Genomic DNA, 15485 nt, shown 5'->3' with positions numbered 1-15485 from the left:
GCAGCTCTCTCCCCAGAATCCTTAACATGTCCCGGACTCACCTTATAAATGGATAATCACATTCTGCGTGTCTCAAGGGCTGCTTCAGAACCAACAACTGGAGAGTGCCCATGATTATGGAACTGTTTATAAACTATAATATACACTATCTCATCTCTCTCTCTCTCTCTCTCTCTCTCTCTCTCTCTCTCTTTCTCTCTCTCTCTCTATCTAGCTATCTATCTATCTATCTATCTATCTATAGTATAAACTATACTATATATACACTAATATATATATATATATATATATATATATATATATATATACACAATATAGGCATATACTACCTATAAAATGTTTTATAAGAACCCCAAAACATTGCTTCAATGAAGCTGAATATCCCCAGGAGGAAGAAAAGTTGCGATCTGCAAGGCTGTACACAGAGTGGAACAGTCTCTATGAAATTGCTGATGTGCAGCCATTTGACTTGTACAAATATCAATGTCATATGAGTTAAATCTAATCTGGGGAGTTTTCATTGTGTTGGAGTTCCTGTTTAAGAAGGTGCCACATTCTTGCCAGGCAGAAGGAGCCACAAGTCGGGGAGCTTAAGCTTCAGAGTACGTTCTTCATCGCATTCCAGAGAGCAGAGTGTGGTTCCATGGCTCTTGAAATGTCAGCTTTATTCCAGGCAGCGGTGTCCTGCTGTAATAAAGGGCACTTCCACACCAAATAGGGCAAATGAGAAAACAGTCTCCCAAATCGGACAATTTGCAAGTTCTTACCAATAAGCAAGCACATTAGGAAGGAAAGGGGATCTCCCAATGAGCCCAGGATCAAATACTTCTATTTAGTTCTTAGGCTCGAAGGGGAGGATTGGGGTTCTCCATGGGTTTTACACATCTGTGTTGTCCCTGAGGACAAGGGGTCCTCCTGCAGCCGAAGTTCACTTCCTGGTATATCACCAATATCACTGATACATGGTGGCTCCTGTAATCCTTTCAAGCATAGTTCAGGAGGAAGAATCATCTCATCCCTTCCTCATGCTGGTCCTCATCTGATTCTGTTTGAGTGTATTTGATTCGTTTTTAAAATATATAGTGTGTGTGTGTGTGTACACCTCACCACATATTCTTGTGATGACACCAGAGGCTGATGTTGCATATTTCCTGTCTCTATTAACCCTCCGTATTCTTTGAGACATGATTCCTACTGAACTTGAAAGTCACTCCTTTTGGTAGATTGGCTCCTCCCAACCCCTCAGGGTCCCCCTGCCTTTGTGGCCACCAGAGTTAGAGACATAGACCACTCTGCCCACCTTTCCTGTGGGTCTAGCATTCTGAATTCAGATTCTCATGCTTGCTGGAATTATGTGTTTTCTTTTATGTTTTTTCTATTTTCTTCATGTATGTCTTTTTAATTTACATAAAATTTTCTGTGCTAAAAAATTATTTTGATAACTTAGCTAACAACGGCTTAACATGGAGAAGATATGAAAGTGTTCTTAAGCTAGAAGCCAGAAAATTCAAGACAAAACCAGGCAAGTTGTTTGTTGTTGCTGTTGTTTAAAGCAAGTCACAGGTCACAGGGGAGACAATTCACTTGGCTGTAGAAAAACTTGAAAGATCAAAGAATCCAGAGAAAGTCACAGCAAACATACACTATTTTATTCCCAGAAAGTTATTCCCTCCTTTTACATGCCATGAATTTACTTATCTTCAATTAGTTCCCTTTTTTTTTTTTTTTTTTTTTTTTTTGTGAAATATAACAAGGATGGGCACATTTGTGCCGTGGAACATTTGTGTAGATTGGAAGACAACAGAGTCCATGGTGGATTACAAAGACAGAGCTCTGGTACTGGTAGGGAGTTTTTGCTTTGTACCGCTTTGGTTCCTAGCCTGATCATTCCCTGCTACCCTGGGCCCTATCAGAGAAATGGTCACTCACCCAAAGTATCACAAGGCTGGTTGGCTTTCTGTCCTGCAGCTCCCGTGTCTGTCCTTCTTCCCCGGGTCATGGCGATTCTCTCTTGTTTCGTTCTATGTCCTTGACCGCACAACTCTAAGGGTTCTGCCCAACGCTCAGCCATTGGCAATTGGCATCTTTATTGATTGATCACAAACCGACTGGGGACAAGGCCCTTCACCGTTTGGACACACAAATTCCCTATTGAATCAAAGCATAAGAACCAATCTCTGATGGGTACTCAAAGCTCTCACAGCAGGTGCTTTAATACAGTGATCCATCTCATTAACCCAAGTACCATATTTCTAAGTGTACAAAGTACAAGCACATGTGCCTGTCTGTGCACACACATAAAATACAATTTGTGTTTTGCTGCTGTGAACAGACACCATGACCAAAGCAACTCTTATAAAGATAACATATATTTGGGCCTGGCTTACAGGTTCAGAGGTTCAGTCCATTATCATCAAGGCAGGAACATGCAACATCCAGGCAAACATGGTACAGGAGGAGCTGAGAGTTCTACATCTTTATCTGAAAGCTGCTAGAAGAATGCTGACTTCCAGGAAGCTAGGATGAGGGTGTGATAGCTAACACCCACAGTGCCATGCCTACTCCAACAGGCCACACCTACTCCAACAGGCCACACCTACTCCAACAAGCCACACCTATTCCAACAAGCCACACCTACTCCAACAGGGCCACACCCACTCCAACAGAGCCACACCTACTGCAACAGGCCACACCTACTTCAACAGGGCCACACCCACTCCAACAGGGCCACACCCACTCCAACAGAGCCACACCTACTGCAACAGGCCACACCTACTTTAACAGGGCCACACCCACTCCAACAGGGCCACACCTACTCCAACAAGGCCACACCTTCTAATAGCGCCACACCTTCTAATAGCGCCACTCCCTGGGCAGCGCATATACAAACCATGACACAGGACATGCTGGAAAATGCAAGATTTGATAGGACAATGGAGACAAGAAGTAAATGAAGGTTTCAAGAATCTGTTCTTACCACAAGGCTGATGTCTCTTGTGTCAGAGAGCACCAGCATCCACCTAGAAAAGCATCATATTTCTAGTCTCTGATTCTTCTTTCCCCTTCTCCAAATACTCAGTGTTGTTCCATAAGAGTCAGGAAACTGCACAAAACTGCAGCTAATGGAAGAAATACAATAAATCCCAAACTGTTGGAAAACTGCAGTGAGGAAGACTACCACTGCACCTTGTTTTGTTTGGAGCCTCAGTTTACCAACACCTGGACCCACCATTTGTCACTTCTGTCTCCAGGTTGTCACGACCTCATTATCATACTTAGATGGGGACATGATGTTGCTGAAGCTCTGCATTCTATAAGGATGCAGGAAGGAGAAGATCTGCATTAGGGGGTGGGGTGAGGTTTTCCCACACTCTGGCTTCCCAATATGAATACGTCTGTAGAAGGAACAGGGACAGAGACTCACAGAACTGGGCTTTGCTGCTGTCCTGTCTACAGGCCCCAGCCTTCACTCAGGCACCTCACATGACTTTATTACTCCAGAAATCCTTCTCCTATGGAGGGCTTAACCATGTTCTTTTGTGTGAATGAGAAAAGATCACAAATGCAGCCCATAGCCCCAAACTATACCTTCCAGCAAATATCAAAAAGTAAGTCACAGAATCAAATAAACAAAAACATTACCTCTCAACCCTCCTCTAGTTCATCTTCAACTAGCATCCTTCATCAAAATGAAGAACAAAAAATCAGAATGTGCATTTGGAGTCAACCATCACATGCAGTGGCCTCTGGTTATGCCTTCTGCATTTCTGCTTGGCAGCGTCACCCTCCCTCCTACCCTGGCTCTTTAGTGACTTCAGCCATTCTGCTGCCTGACCATACTGGAAATTCTGGCTTTTCTTGGGTTATCTCAGCTCCGTACATAATACAACCTTACTGGTGGCCTGGGCCCATTAGGGGACATTTATTGCCCAGCACAGAAAACAATTTACAAAGGTATTCCAGCCTAGAATTATTTTTATAACCCATAGGCCAAACATCCTCATGGTAAATCTCCATTTCTCTACATCCGATTGATTCTGACCCAGAAGACAGCCCTTCCTGTCACCCTGGCCTCTGATTTGCTCAATATGGCTCCTTTTATATGGTTTGGTTTGGTTTAAGTAGACGTTAGTAAATAGAAGGCTTTCCTGGAACCCAGGCTAATGTTAAATTCAGAGCAATCCTCCTGTCTCAGTCTTCCAAGTGCTGAGATAATCACACCCAGTGTGATGTGACTACTCAAGCATCTATCCCACTGTGTGCTCTGAACTCCATTTCTGTCTCTCCTCACAAGTACCCTGGCTATGGTTGGTCCCTAGCTGATCCCTCAACCTCCTCTACACAAGACATTTGCACGCCCTGCTCACAGGCTCCTCCTCTTCTGCCTGTCCTGATGGGCTTAATCTGGACTTAAAGTAAACTTTCTTTAGTGCTCACCTCAGGTTTTATCTAATGTTAGAAGCCTCTTTGGTTTTTATGGTCAGGGAAGATTCTTTTGTTAAATGTATAAGCTCTCAGGTTTTCATCAATGACTTTAAAGATCTTGGGTTACTCATGAACCAGATTTTGAGTTGAAATCTGGGGCTTGAGATGGGCCCCATCAGCATGAAGCCCTGAGTTCATTTCCCAAGCCCTGCATAAACTAGGTGGTGGTACTTTTGTGTAATCCCAGAACTCAGATGATGGAGAGAGGAAGACAAGAAGTTCAAAGCTTTTCTTGGGTTCATCATGAGTTTGAGGTCCGCCTGGCCCATATGAGGTGGCCCACTCTCTCCAAACAACAAAGCATTTTTCTGAGGTAGGAGTACCACTTGGGTGTCTAAATTCCAAAGCTGGAGATTTAATTCTTTGACTTAAACTTTTGTCTCTTGCAATATTCCAAAATGCCCTTGTTAGCATTCTGTCTAAAGTCTGCCTACAGTTACCTGGCAACAGCCAGGTATGCCTGACACTTTGAAAGGGCTACTTGCCACTCCCCCCTCCCTGTGCTCCTCTCTTGTTCTTGCCTTCCTGCCTCCTCTCCCCATCCAACCCCCCCCCCACTCTCCATGTGCTTTTGGCCAACCTCTATTCCTTCTCTCTCTCTCTCTCTCTCTCTCTCTCTCTCTCTCTCTCTCTCTCTCTCTCTCTCTCTCTCCTGTCTTTCACTGCCTCTTACTATCGTCATAACTCCCCTCCCCATACCCTGAATAAATTCTATTCGGTACTATACTGTCTATACTGTCTTCTGACTGGTCCCTGGTTGGGGGTGGGGATGCCTTAGCATGGACCTGAGGAGGCACCCCCCTCCCCTACATCTCACCACACCTCCATAGAACAGAACATACCCTCTTCTCTTTATCTTTTTGCAAACACATCAGCCCCAAAGAACAGCAACACTTTTTTTTCTTTTCTCTTGCACTCTGAGTTATTTTAATGGAGAATTAGATCTGAAGAAAGCTGTGTGAAATTGGAAATGGTGAGTGCTCCCAGGCATAGTTAAGGTTTGCACTGTAGATATGAGAGTACAGTCAAAGGCATCTGGAAGAGTCCAGAGCAGAGAAAGAGACAGACCAAACATTGCTAAACTCGATCTTTTGAACAGTGGTGGGGTTAGGGATGGGGGTGTTGGCGCACAGTGACGACAAAGAAAGGATCTAGAGACAAGGGCAAAGGAGGAGAGAAAAGCCGTGATGAAATGTAATGCGGTGGCAGGCAGGTAAGTAGGTCCCTGGAAGGCTAATGCCAAGGTGTCCCTCTGAGAAATCACACCGTACAACAGACCTGGTACAAGGGAAAAAGCAGGAATAGGGAAAGACAGAAGGACAGAGAGGCTGGCCAGGAACATGTGAGAACACAGAGAGAAGACGGGGAGGGGAGCTGGGGGGGGCGGGGAGTAGAGAGAGGAAGAAAGGGAAAAGGGGGGCTAGGGTATGGAGCAGTCCTCTCACAGGCTGCCAAGCCACCTGCGCCAGGCAGCGGGGCAGGAAGTAAAGGCGGCAGATGCTGAGTAACTGTTGCTAGGTCCCTGGGAGGAGGCTGTAAGTCAACCATAGCTGAAATGGCAGGTTCCTAAGGAGAGGTGGGTAGCTGGAGAAGGGAAGTCTCTGGAGTTGGAGGAAGTGGGGGTAGGGTGGGGGGACATGAGAAGAGCTCAGAAGACCTTGAGGGCCAGCATGAGCTCTGAACTGTGTAACAGGTGCTTGTGGTACTGCGGAAGCCCAGGAGCCACCATGCGCTTTGGTATGCTAATAGGTGCCACCGGTGGTCATCTGTTCCTTTGGCTAGTGGTAGGGGAAGAGGGCTTCTTTGCTTGGAAAGGAACTGGCTTTCCAAGTTCCTGAGGAATGCTGCCTTTTGCCTAACCTCCTGAATTTGGGAAAAAGAAATTTTCTTTGGACAGGGAGAAGGTCCCAGGAAAAACTCTGGGAACACACACATGGGTGACTCACATTTTAACTCAACATCAACTTGGAGCTGGTGGGAAGAAACCGTGTATTTTATCCAGCCATTCCGTCTTTAGCTTTCTTCCTTTTGTCTTTAATTTTCTTTTCCCAAATAAAGATTTATGGAAAATTGGGACATCAATCCCAGAGGAGACGGGAGTTCAGAGACCCAGTTGGCCTCTTCCACATGGAAATCAAGTAGTAGTGGGTCAGGCGAGATCCCATCCTGCTATTCATAGCTCTCTTGAATAACCCCGCAGGGAAGCAAGGACATAAGAAAAACCCTCTGCATTCCAGACCCCAAAGTAGAAATGATAATTGTAAAAAAACATAAACAAAAATTAGTCAAGGGAGAAAGATGACCAGAGAGAGGTTTCCCAGTGGTCAGAGGTGCTGGTTAGCATCTCTAAAAATCGAAGACTCGGTTCTAGAGCATCTCAAATGTGTCTCCTGTCACATTCCCACTGCCCTGGCTTCTCCCTTTTTGTCTGCAGCCTTAGCTTCCTGGCATCTACTTTGTTCCTCGGGGAATCAGTCTGGTACTCTGGCTGCTTCCTAGACCTTCCGGTTCACAAAGACTTCAGTCTAAACTCTGTCTGAACTCATCATTGTAGCCAAGATGAAGTAATTCGACATACATGGATGATAATGGCGTTGAGAACTATCGGTCTAAAGTCAAAATCTTACTTATTATTTGAATAATGGCATTCTATCTTTGGTTAGTGAAGAAACTCTGACTTGGATTATCTTTTCCTTTTTAAAGCATCACCAGAGTTCTTGCCGTGTCCAATGAGCAATACAGACAGAGGAGGAGTCGCAGCCCTGAGCCCCTGTTGACACAATCTTGGGTAAGCTACTGAAAAGCGTTGGTGTTACAAATGGAGTTCTTAGAATGTGTATTCAGGAAATCTCATAACAGGGGTGATCCACAATTCCTACAAGCAGAAATTGGTGACATCATAAGAAGCCAGTAGCTATGGTGAGGACTCATAACTGGAAATGTAGGCAGAATTAATTAAGATGGCTTCCAGTTGGGAGAATGACTGAGAAACTGGGGCTCACACTGAGACAAGCCATGGCTGTCTGAAGGCAGAGGTGGGGCAGAAAAACAGGATGCTCACACCAGACAGCAAGAAGCTCAGAGGGGCTATCACAAGAAGACCCCCAGCACAGTGTGGGGACACACAAGAGGTCAGTTCAAGGGCTAATGTAGAGGATCAGTGGGAATCAAAGTGGTGTGTGTAAACACAACCTGTGAAAACATATCTAATTCAATTACTTGTGAAAAGTTATCTGGCTTTTCTCAGTTGGCAGCTGCTCTGCCTGTTTATAAACCAAAATGTCAAGATTTTTTTTTTTTTTTTTGGAAGCAGAGGTAAAATTTTAAAATAGACACTAAAATAGAATAAATAAAATAAGACCTATCAACGGTTTCATTACTACACGACAAGATACTACACAAGCTGATAATCTATCCCACACTTCTTAAAGGAGACAGGGATGTGATCCGAAGGGATTCCAGAAGGAATGGAGAAGAACCCACCTCACACACAGCTCCCGCAAGCCTTCCTACTCAGCTTTCTCTCTGGCTTTAATTAGAAGAAAGCCTATCTCTCATAGATCTGCGTTTTAAAGGAACATAAATAATGCTTCCCAATTCCCCGAGGGCCTGTGCACATTTTTTTAAAGCTAAAAACACAATAAAATCTGAGAAAAACACAATGAGAACCGTAGTTCGACCAAGAAACAAACTATTCCAACCCAGTGCTAGGATGTCTCAGTGCTCCCAGATTCCCTCCTTCCCAGTGGGAATGTTAGCAAAGTGTACATCTTGTTATAGTGCAGTTGGGAGTTTTTACCTGTCTTAAACTATGCCTGGGGCAGCAGGCAAGGAGAACTGACTTTTAAAAAAGAAATGATTCTCCCACTTCTTTAAGAACCACCAAGAGAACTCTATCTGAATTGAGGTGGAATCTTGCCATTCCAAGGGATGGCTTCAAACGCCATTTGTTTTTTGTTTTATTTTTTGTTTTTCCATATTCAGGAAGATTTCATTACCTAGGAGTTTCCCAAGTTTCCTTTTATGTGGGATTCCAAGTCAGTGGAGTTTTCCAACAATTTGGAAGTGGTTTTAGAGGGCTTCAGGGAGCAACAGTTGTGGTCATGAAGGAAGATTAGAACTTACCCTTTTCCTGTCCGTTGTCTCCCCGGCCCAGGAGATTTTCCATCTCTAGATGGTGGGAGACAGGAAATACAAAACAAAATTGAGAAGGCAGCTTGTTTGGAAGCTGGTTCCTTCTAGACTTCAAGAAAGTTATCTTACCTTTCTGAGCCTCCCTTCCTCATTTATAAAGTAGTAAATTCCTTCCTGCTCCACAATGCTTTGATTCTGTGATCCCAAGGCACATCCTAAGGCTCCAGAAAAGAGGGAGGTCACACTTATGAGGTCCAAAGGAAACTATATCTCTCCAAATTCTTGTGATTTCACAAAAACCAGCATTTTTTAGAATCTTAGGAAGCCAGTTCCCTTCTACCAAAGGAGACATTTCCCTTATCATTGACAAAAGGGAGAAATCACAATCTGTGGTGCCTATTCATCCTACCTGCCATGTTCAGTCTACTACGTTCTCTCTCTCTCTGCTCTCAACTCCCCCAGATGGCTCTGGCTGTTCTTCCTCTCCTATCCACAGTGACAGCCTTCCCCTTAACCATACCATGGAGCAATCATGTCATCAGCTTATACAGTGTCCATTCTGGGTGTGTCTACTGAGTCTGAGCACAGGGGCTTTAGGTAGAAACATTTTCAGATAGTGGACCTAGTTGAGGCTATAAAGGGTTTGCAGATGGTGAAGTGTCAAGAATACCCACAAACACCCACCTGTACATGGTCTGTGCCCAGTCAGTCATCCAAGAAGCAATCATCAAGCCACCTTGCCTAAAACTCAGGCTCCTTCAGCACCCTCTCAGTCTTGATCTGACATGTTATTTTTCCCAAATCCCATGAACATCTTCCACCTCCTTTTGAGGCCCTGGCATTATTATAACAAGGCTACAGTTTCCTAACTCACTCCCTGGGTATCTCTGAAAGCCAGGAAAGCACTTAAAAACCAGGGTCTGAAAGGGCAACTGTCACTCTGTTGTCATGCTAAGACCTCAACCCCACTTAATTTAGATTAAAATGGGGCAATCATTTTCATCAATCATCAAGCTGAAAAAGGGAGTCTGGCTTCTCTCTCTAATTGCTCAGGAAACATTATAGGTAAATGGATTAAATCATAAGCCCAGGCTCACTCTCCTACCTTACCTACCCTTTTCCTGCTTAACCCTTGTAAGCTCACTGTCTGCTCAAATAAGGCCCCAGGACCAGACCCACATTGTTTGAGGGTAGGTAAGCTGCTTGTCATTTTTTAGGTTCACATGGTCTCTGAATCCCAGGGAAGGATCTGAGTGAGCCACACAGACAAAGATGTGCCTGCCCATCCAAAGGTTACACATGTGTGTTGTTGGGATTGGCAGGGAAATACTTTTCCTTTGATCATTTCCCAAAATTACCAGGGCATAACTATGTTTCCTCTTTGCCTGTAGTAGTCAGCCATGGAAGCTCACCACTTTCATGGTAGCGTAGAAGATAGTAATAGGTGAATTCAAAGATGCCTTTGTGAAAATTAATAAAGGCCACCAGTACTTAGAATGCCTCCCCATCATCCCCAGCACAGCCTTGAATGGTAATGTTGGATGGCACTGAAATACTTCACTTTATAGTGTCTCTAATTATAACAAATTACACCTCAAAAAGAAGTAGAGCTCCACTTACCTGTGTTTGCTAATAATTCATTATCAAATCCTACAGTCTTTCTGTAAGCTCATGGTGAAATGGCAAAGAGACTCTAAGACTCTAAGATTTTTCTCCTAAGGACTTGGGAGAAAATGCACAAATGAAGGCCTCAAAAATGTGAAGACATGGAAGAGACCCACCCTTTGGAGCTCACAAAAATAAATATCTCATGTGGCTCTATGAAATATGTCTTATTAAAACAAACAAAAAGCCAGTACCCCATAAGTTTACCACCAACTGCACAGTCAGTATGAATGACAAATTCTCAATGGCACAAATCATGGGGACATTTAGGTCAGCAACACCTACCCAGTGATTGTTACAAAGTTTCAGAAATTTGGAGCTTACTTTCTAGAAATCATAAGACACTCAAGCAGGGATGTCCTGCTCCTCCCAATTTACCAGAGCCCAAATTGACACAAATGAAATGTTTCTAGGCAGTTTTAATTAAAAATAAAAAATGGCTGAAATCGAGGTAAAATGGCTTCCTGTGAGTGGGATTTACCACTTTCCACATTGTGGTAGGCAGAACTGAGAGCCAAAGGCCGGAGTCAGCCACAGTCCGTTTCCAGGCTCAATAGGAAGCCCAGTGTCAGCACTGATTGTTCAACCTTGTTCATTGTTTGTTTCCTGGATCTTCTCATTGGTCTCCTCCCACAAAACTTTCTCTGTACACTAGCATAGACCTTCATGGGAGGAGAAGAAGTTCTCCCAGATGCTTCTAACAATAATGGAGCAGAGTAGAATTCCATATATTTAAAAATAAATACAGTCAGCGTACTGCCTCATTCCTGGTCTTACACCCAAAGTACCACTCAGGCTTAATTCCCCATCCCTGCTCCTCAGCATCTCTCATCTCTCAAGACACAAAGAAGATTGGGATGTACTGAAATAGTGTTAGGGAACTATAAGGTCTCAAATGCAAGATCAGGAATTTTACTTTGCAGTGCACATACACAAAAATGAAAGATAAATTGAATCAGGAAATGTGTGCTGGTTTGAATTTTAAAAAAAAAGTGCCTCATAGACCCCTTGGGAATGGCACTTTTAGAAGGTGTGGTCTTGTTGGAGTAGGTGTGGCCTCATTAGAGGAAGTGTCTTAATCACTTTAGCTGTTGCCTGTGGATCCAGATGTAGAACTATTAGCCACTTCTCCAACACCACATCTGCCTTTGTGTCACTATGCTTCTCACCAAAACAATAATGGACTAAACCTCTGAACTGTAAGCCAGCCCTCAGTTAAATGTTTTCATCCAATTGAGTTACCATGGTCATAGTGTCTCTTCACAGCAACAGAACCCCCAACTAAGACAAACTGGTTCTGGAAAATTGTTCATATTGTCTGAGTCTAGACTTCCTACTCTGACACCGCAAATACCCAAAACTGTATTAAGTGCACAGCACATCTTTCAAGAAATTTGGGGACATTCCTAAGTGTCTCATGGATGAAGGGAACTGAAGGTCAGGTCAGACTCTTAAAGCTTTTGTGGTTCATTGGCTGATGGGTTGGGTTGTGGTCAGGAGACCAGCGTGAACAGTTTTGGTTCATAGTAACGGTGGAGCTTGGATGTTAATGCCTATGAGGAAACAGCAGGATAAAGGGCTTTATTGTGGTCCAGGAAAATGGAACCTGAGACTCCTCTGCCAACTTGACACTCTAAAGACTGAACTTTGTTGGAAACAAAAAAATCCAGCCTGGGACCTTAGCCTCTGTCTCTCAGAGTTTTTAATAGAGACAAAAAGTTCCCTAAAATTTTATGTTTTTAGGCTTTCCTCCCATGAGTTTCAGGTTGACTACTTTCATGCATTTGTAGTCTTAGAAATCTGAACTGAGAAATATATTAAAGGTTGTTCTTGGGACTACAATGTACCCAGCAGAAATGAAGACATTTCAACAAACAAGTCTTTGTAGGACTCACAAATAAAGTCCTGTTAAAGACAAACTCAGTCTAAAATTATAAACATTCCTTAAAGAAATAAAATTACACATAAAAGCAAGAGTATGGCCTAAAAACTTAAGCTTGTGGTTCCTAATTTTGCTATTACTAATAATTTAATGGATAAGGATATAATGGGTAAATTTAAACCTCAACAAAAGAAAACTTAGAGGAAACAGAATAGAAAGATGAGGTCAGATTTGTATTTCACTTCATATATAAAATAAACCCAGACATGGTAGAATCTAAATGTGAGAGGAAAAAAATTAAAACTTTATAAAGAAAGTATAGGAGAATATGGTTATGACATAGGTAGGGAACATTTTCTTAAACTTGGCACAAAACCCCTAAAACATAAGGGAAAGACTGATAAACTGGAGGATTAAAAAAAAAAAAAACAATTGTGTGAAAAACACATAACAAACTAAGATAAAAGAAAAAAACACATTCAGGTAAAGATAACTTGAAAAAGGTAAAGATTTGCTGTACAAAAGTAAATCGTAGGAATTCACAAGGAAAAGGTGGCAACTCAAATTGAAGTTGGTATTAATGCTTAACAGAAGATGCATGGCAGTTGCTTAATTAACGCACAAAGAGCACTACAGATCTAAGTCCTGAGGGGATTCTGAGGGGACGTAACTAGAAACAAAGATGGTAAATTTGTGAGGAAGCAGGAACACTGATGCATTGTGGGTTGGGAAGATCTGTGAGGAAACAGACACACTGATGCATTGTGGTTTGGGAGCATATGTTGGAACCACTATGTAGGAAAACATTTGACAACATCATCAAAGCTCAAGATGTGTATACTATCTGTCTCTCACATACTCACAGGGAGACAAGCTCCTGGACGTGTATAATTACCACACAGTCTATGATTGTCAATCCTGGGACCATGCCAAAGTCTACTCAAAAATAACAAATATATGTAACACAAAAGAGTGGGCTGTGTGCTGGCATAAGACCATCCATAGGAAAGCCATACATCTATTTAAAAATGAGGATTATCTCAGAAAAAGAATGTGAATGTAGTTTGGGTTGTCTTTGCATCGCTGCATTTCTCACAAGGCTGTTCGGAACAAATTGGGCAAGATATTAAGGTGGTGCTTTGACCTTCCAATAGTGAGTGCTTAGGTATCAGATTATCATTTGTACATTTGAAGCATCTTATCTCTGAAAACAGTTTAGGAAACGCTTGGATCTGAGCAGTGATGAATCTAATTAAGGCCTAAACAAATACAGCTCTGGGCCTTCAGCATCATTAGAACAGGTTCACTGATGGTAATTATTTACTCATTGTCTATGTAATAAATGCTGTGGTAGATTAACACAAAACATTGGTTGAAACTCGCTCTATGGTACCAATGGCTAACAATGATTGAGGAGGTTCTTGGAGGTCCAGACTAGTGGTTCTTTATGATGAATTCTGATTTGGGTCATTTTATAGGATCTTTCAAGCATGTTTATCCTGGCGTACAGTGGGAAGAATACATCATAAGTAATAACGCATAAGTTAGCTTGCAGGGCTCCAGGCAGAATTCTAAGGCTTTGACCACAACCCTGCACTAGCCATCTTATAGATGAAAAACTCAATGGTTTCACTGCTGTGGTTTGAATGGGTTTCCCCAAAGTGCACGTTAGACATGTGATCCCCATCAAAACATGGGAGGAGAGGAAGCTTGTCTATGAAGGTTTCACCTTCATGGATGGTTTAGTGGCAACTGTTTAAAAGCTTGAGTCTTTGAGACTGAGTGTTCTATCTATCTGTCTGTCTGTCCTTCTGTCCATCTATTCATCCATCCATCTATCTGTACATCTATTTACTCATCCATTCATCTACCCATCCGTCTATCCATCCATCCATCCATACATACATACATACATACATACATACATACATACATACATACGTCTATCCATTCATCTATCTTCCTTCTCCCCTCTCTTTGTCTTTCTCTCCCTCTGTAGCTTCCTCTTTCCCTCTCTCTAGAATGTATTTTATTTTATTTTCTGCCTCTTTCTCCTGAATGACACAGGCAAAAGACGCTAACTTCTGGACCTTGGGCTTGTCAGATCTTAGAAGTGTAGGAAGCACTTCTCTTTTCTTTATAATTTGTCCAATCTCAGCTCTTTTTTTTTGTTCCCTTTCATCTTATGCCATAATAAGACAGAACCCAGGACCTCACACATACAAAGCCAACCCTGACACAGAGCTACATCCCCAGACTACTCTCCACTACTCTGTTAGAGCAGTACAATAGCCAACCAACCAAACATCAGACATAGAAGATGGAGTTGGGCCTCGCTGGTCACTGAGGAAGAAGTGGTGAGATCAAAATATAAACTCTGAGATTCGCCCATTAAACACACCTCGTGGAAGATCTCTGATGGCCATTCTGCTTTGTAGTAGTTACAACGGGACAGTCTACTGTGTGGGTGGGAAGTCACTGAGCATGCTCAGGACACCTGCTCCACTTGACTTGGACATACAGAATGCAGATTATGTTATGGAGCCTTGGCCGGGGTCCCTGAGATGTTCCAGTTAAGCACCACCAGGAATGGAGATGTCACTGCAGGATCCTCTGGACCCTAAACAGTTTGTCACATAATAGGCCTGCAGTGAATATTTATTGAAAAAGAGAGAGTTGAGTAATTTTCCTTTTCCCTTCTGAAACTTTCTTCAAAGAGTCCAGTATCACACAGATCAAAGCAGAGAAACTCCAGTTGGGCTTTGAAGTGTAGGTGTGGCTACTGCAGAACCTGCTTGCAGCTTGAAGCCCACTCACGGAATTTATACTCTTGGAACCTAGACGGCTGAACTGGATATCAGGGGAGACCCAGGAAATAAGCCAGTGTTTCTGGTTCTCAGTCCTGGAGTTTGTTCCTTTGTCAGCAGATAAGATGGTGTGGCCTGGGACTGGGGCTGCTCAGAAGTAAGAATACAATTCTAGAAAAAAGACAGCTGCTTGGTAATTAGACGGTGGTGTAATTAAAGTTACCCCAGGACACCTTCATTCATGTGCAATGAGCTAAAAGAAGACTTTCTGCTTCATAAACTGAGACTTTAGCAGGTGCGTTGTTAGCTGCCACATCCTGTGGAATGTTGCTAAACAAAGAGAGTGCTTATCAATTGGCTTAAAAATATGACTAAGATGGCTTTAGTGCTAATTTAAGGATTATGTATTTGGTGATGGATGTGGATTTTAACATATTTTTGACATCTTTTGATCTTTCTGCCCATTTTCCAAAAACCTTTTACACCGCTTACATAATCATGATAAAAAATCG

This window comes from Micromys minutus (assembly GCF_963924665.1).
Source record: "Micromys minutus genome assembly, chromosome: 20".
NCBI lineage: Eukaryota > Metazoa > Chordata > Mammalia > Rodentia > Muridae > Micromys > Micromys minutus.
The sequence above is the reverse complement of the archived record's forward strand: the minus strand, read 5'-3'. Positions refer to the sequence as shown.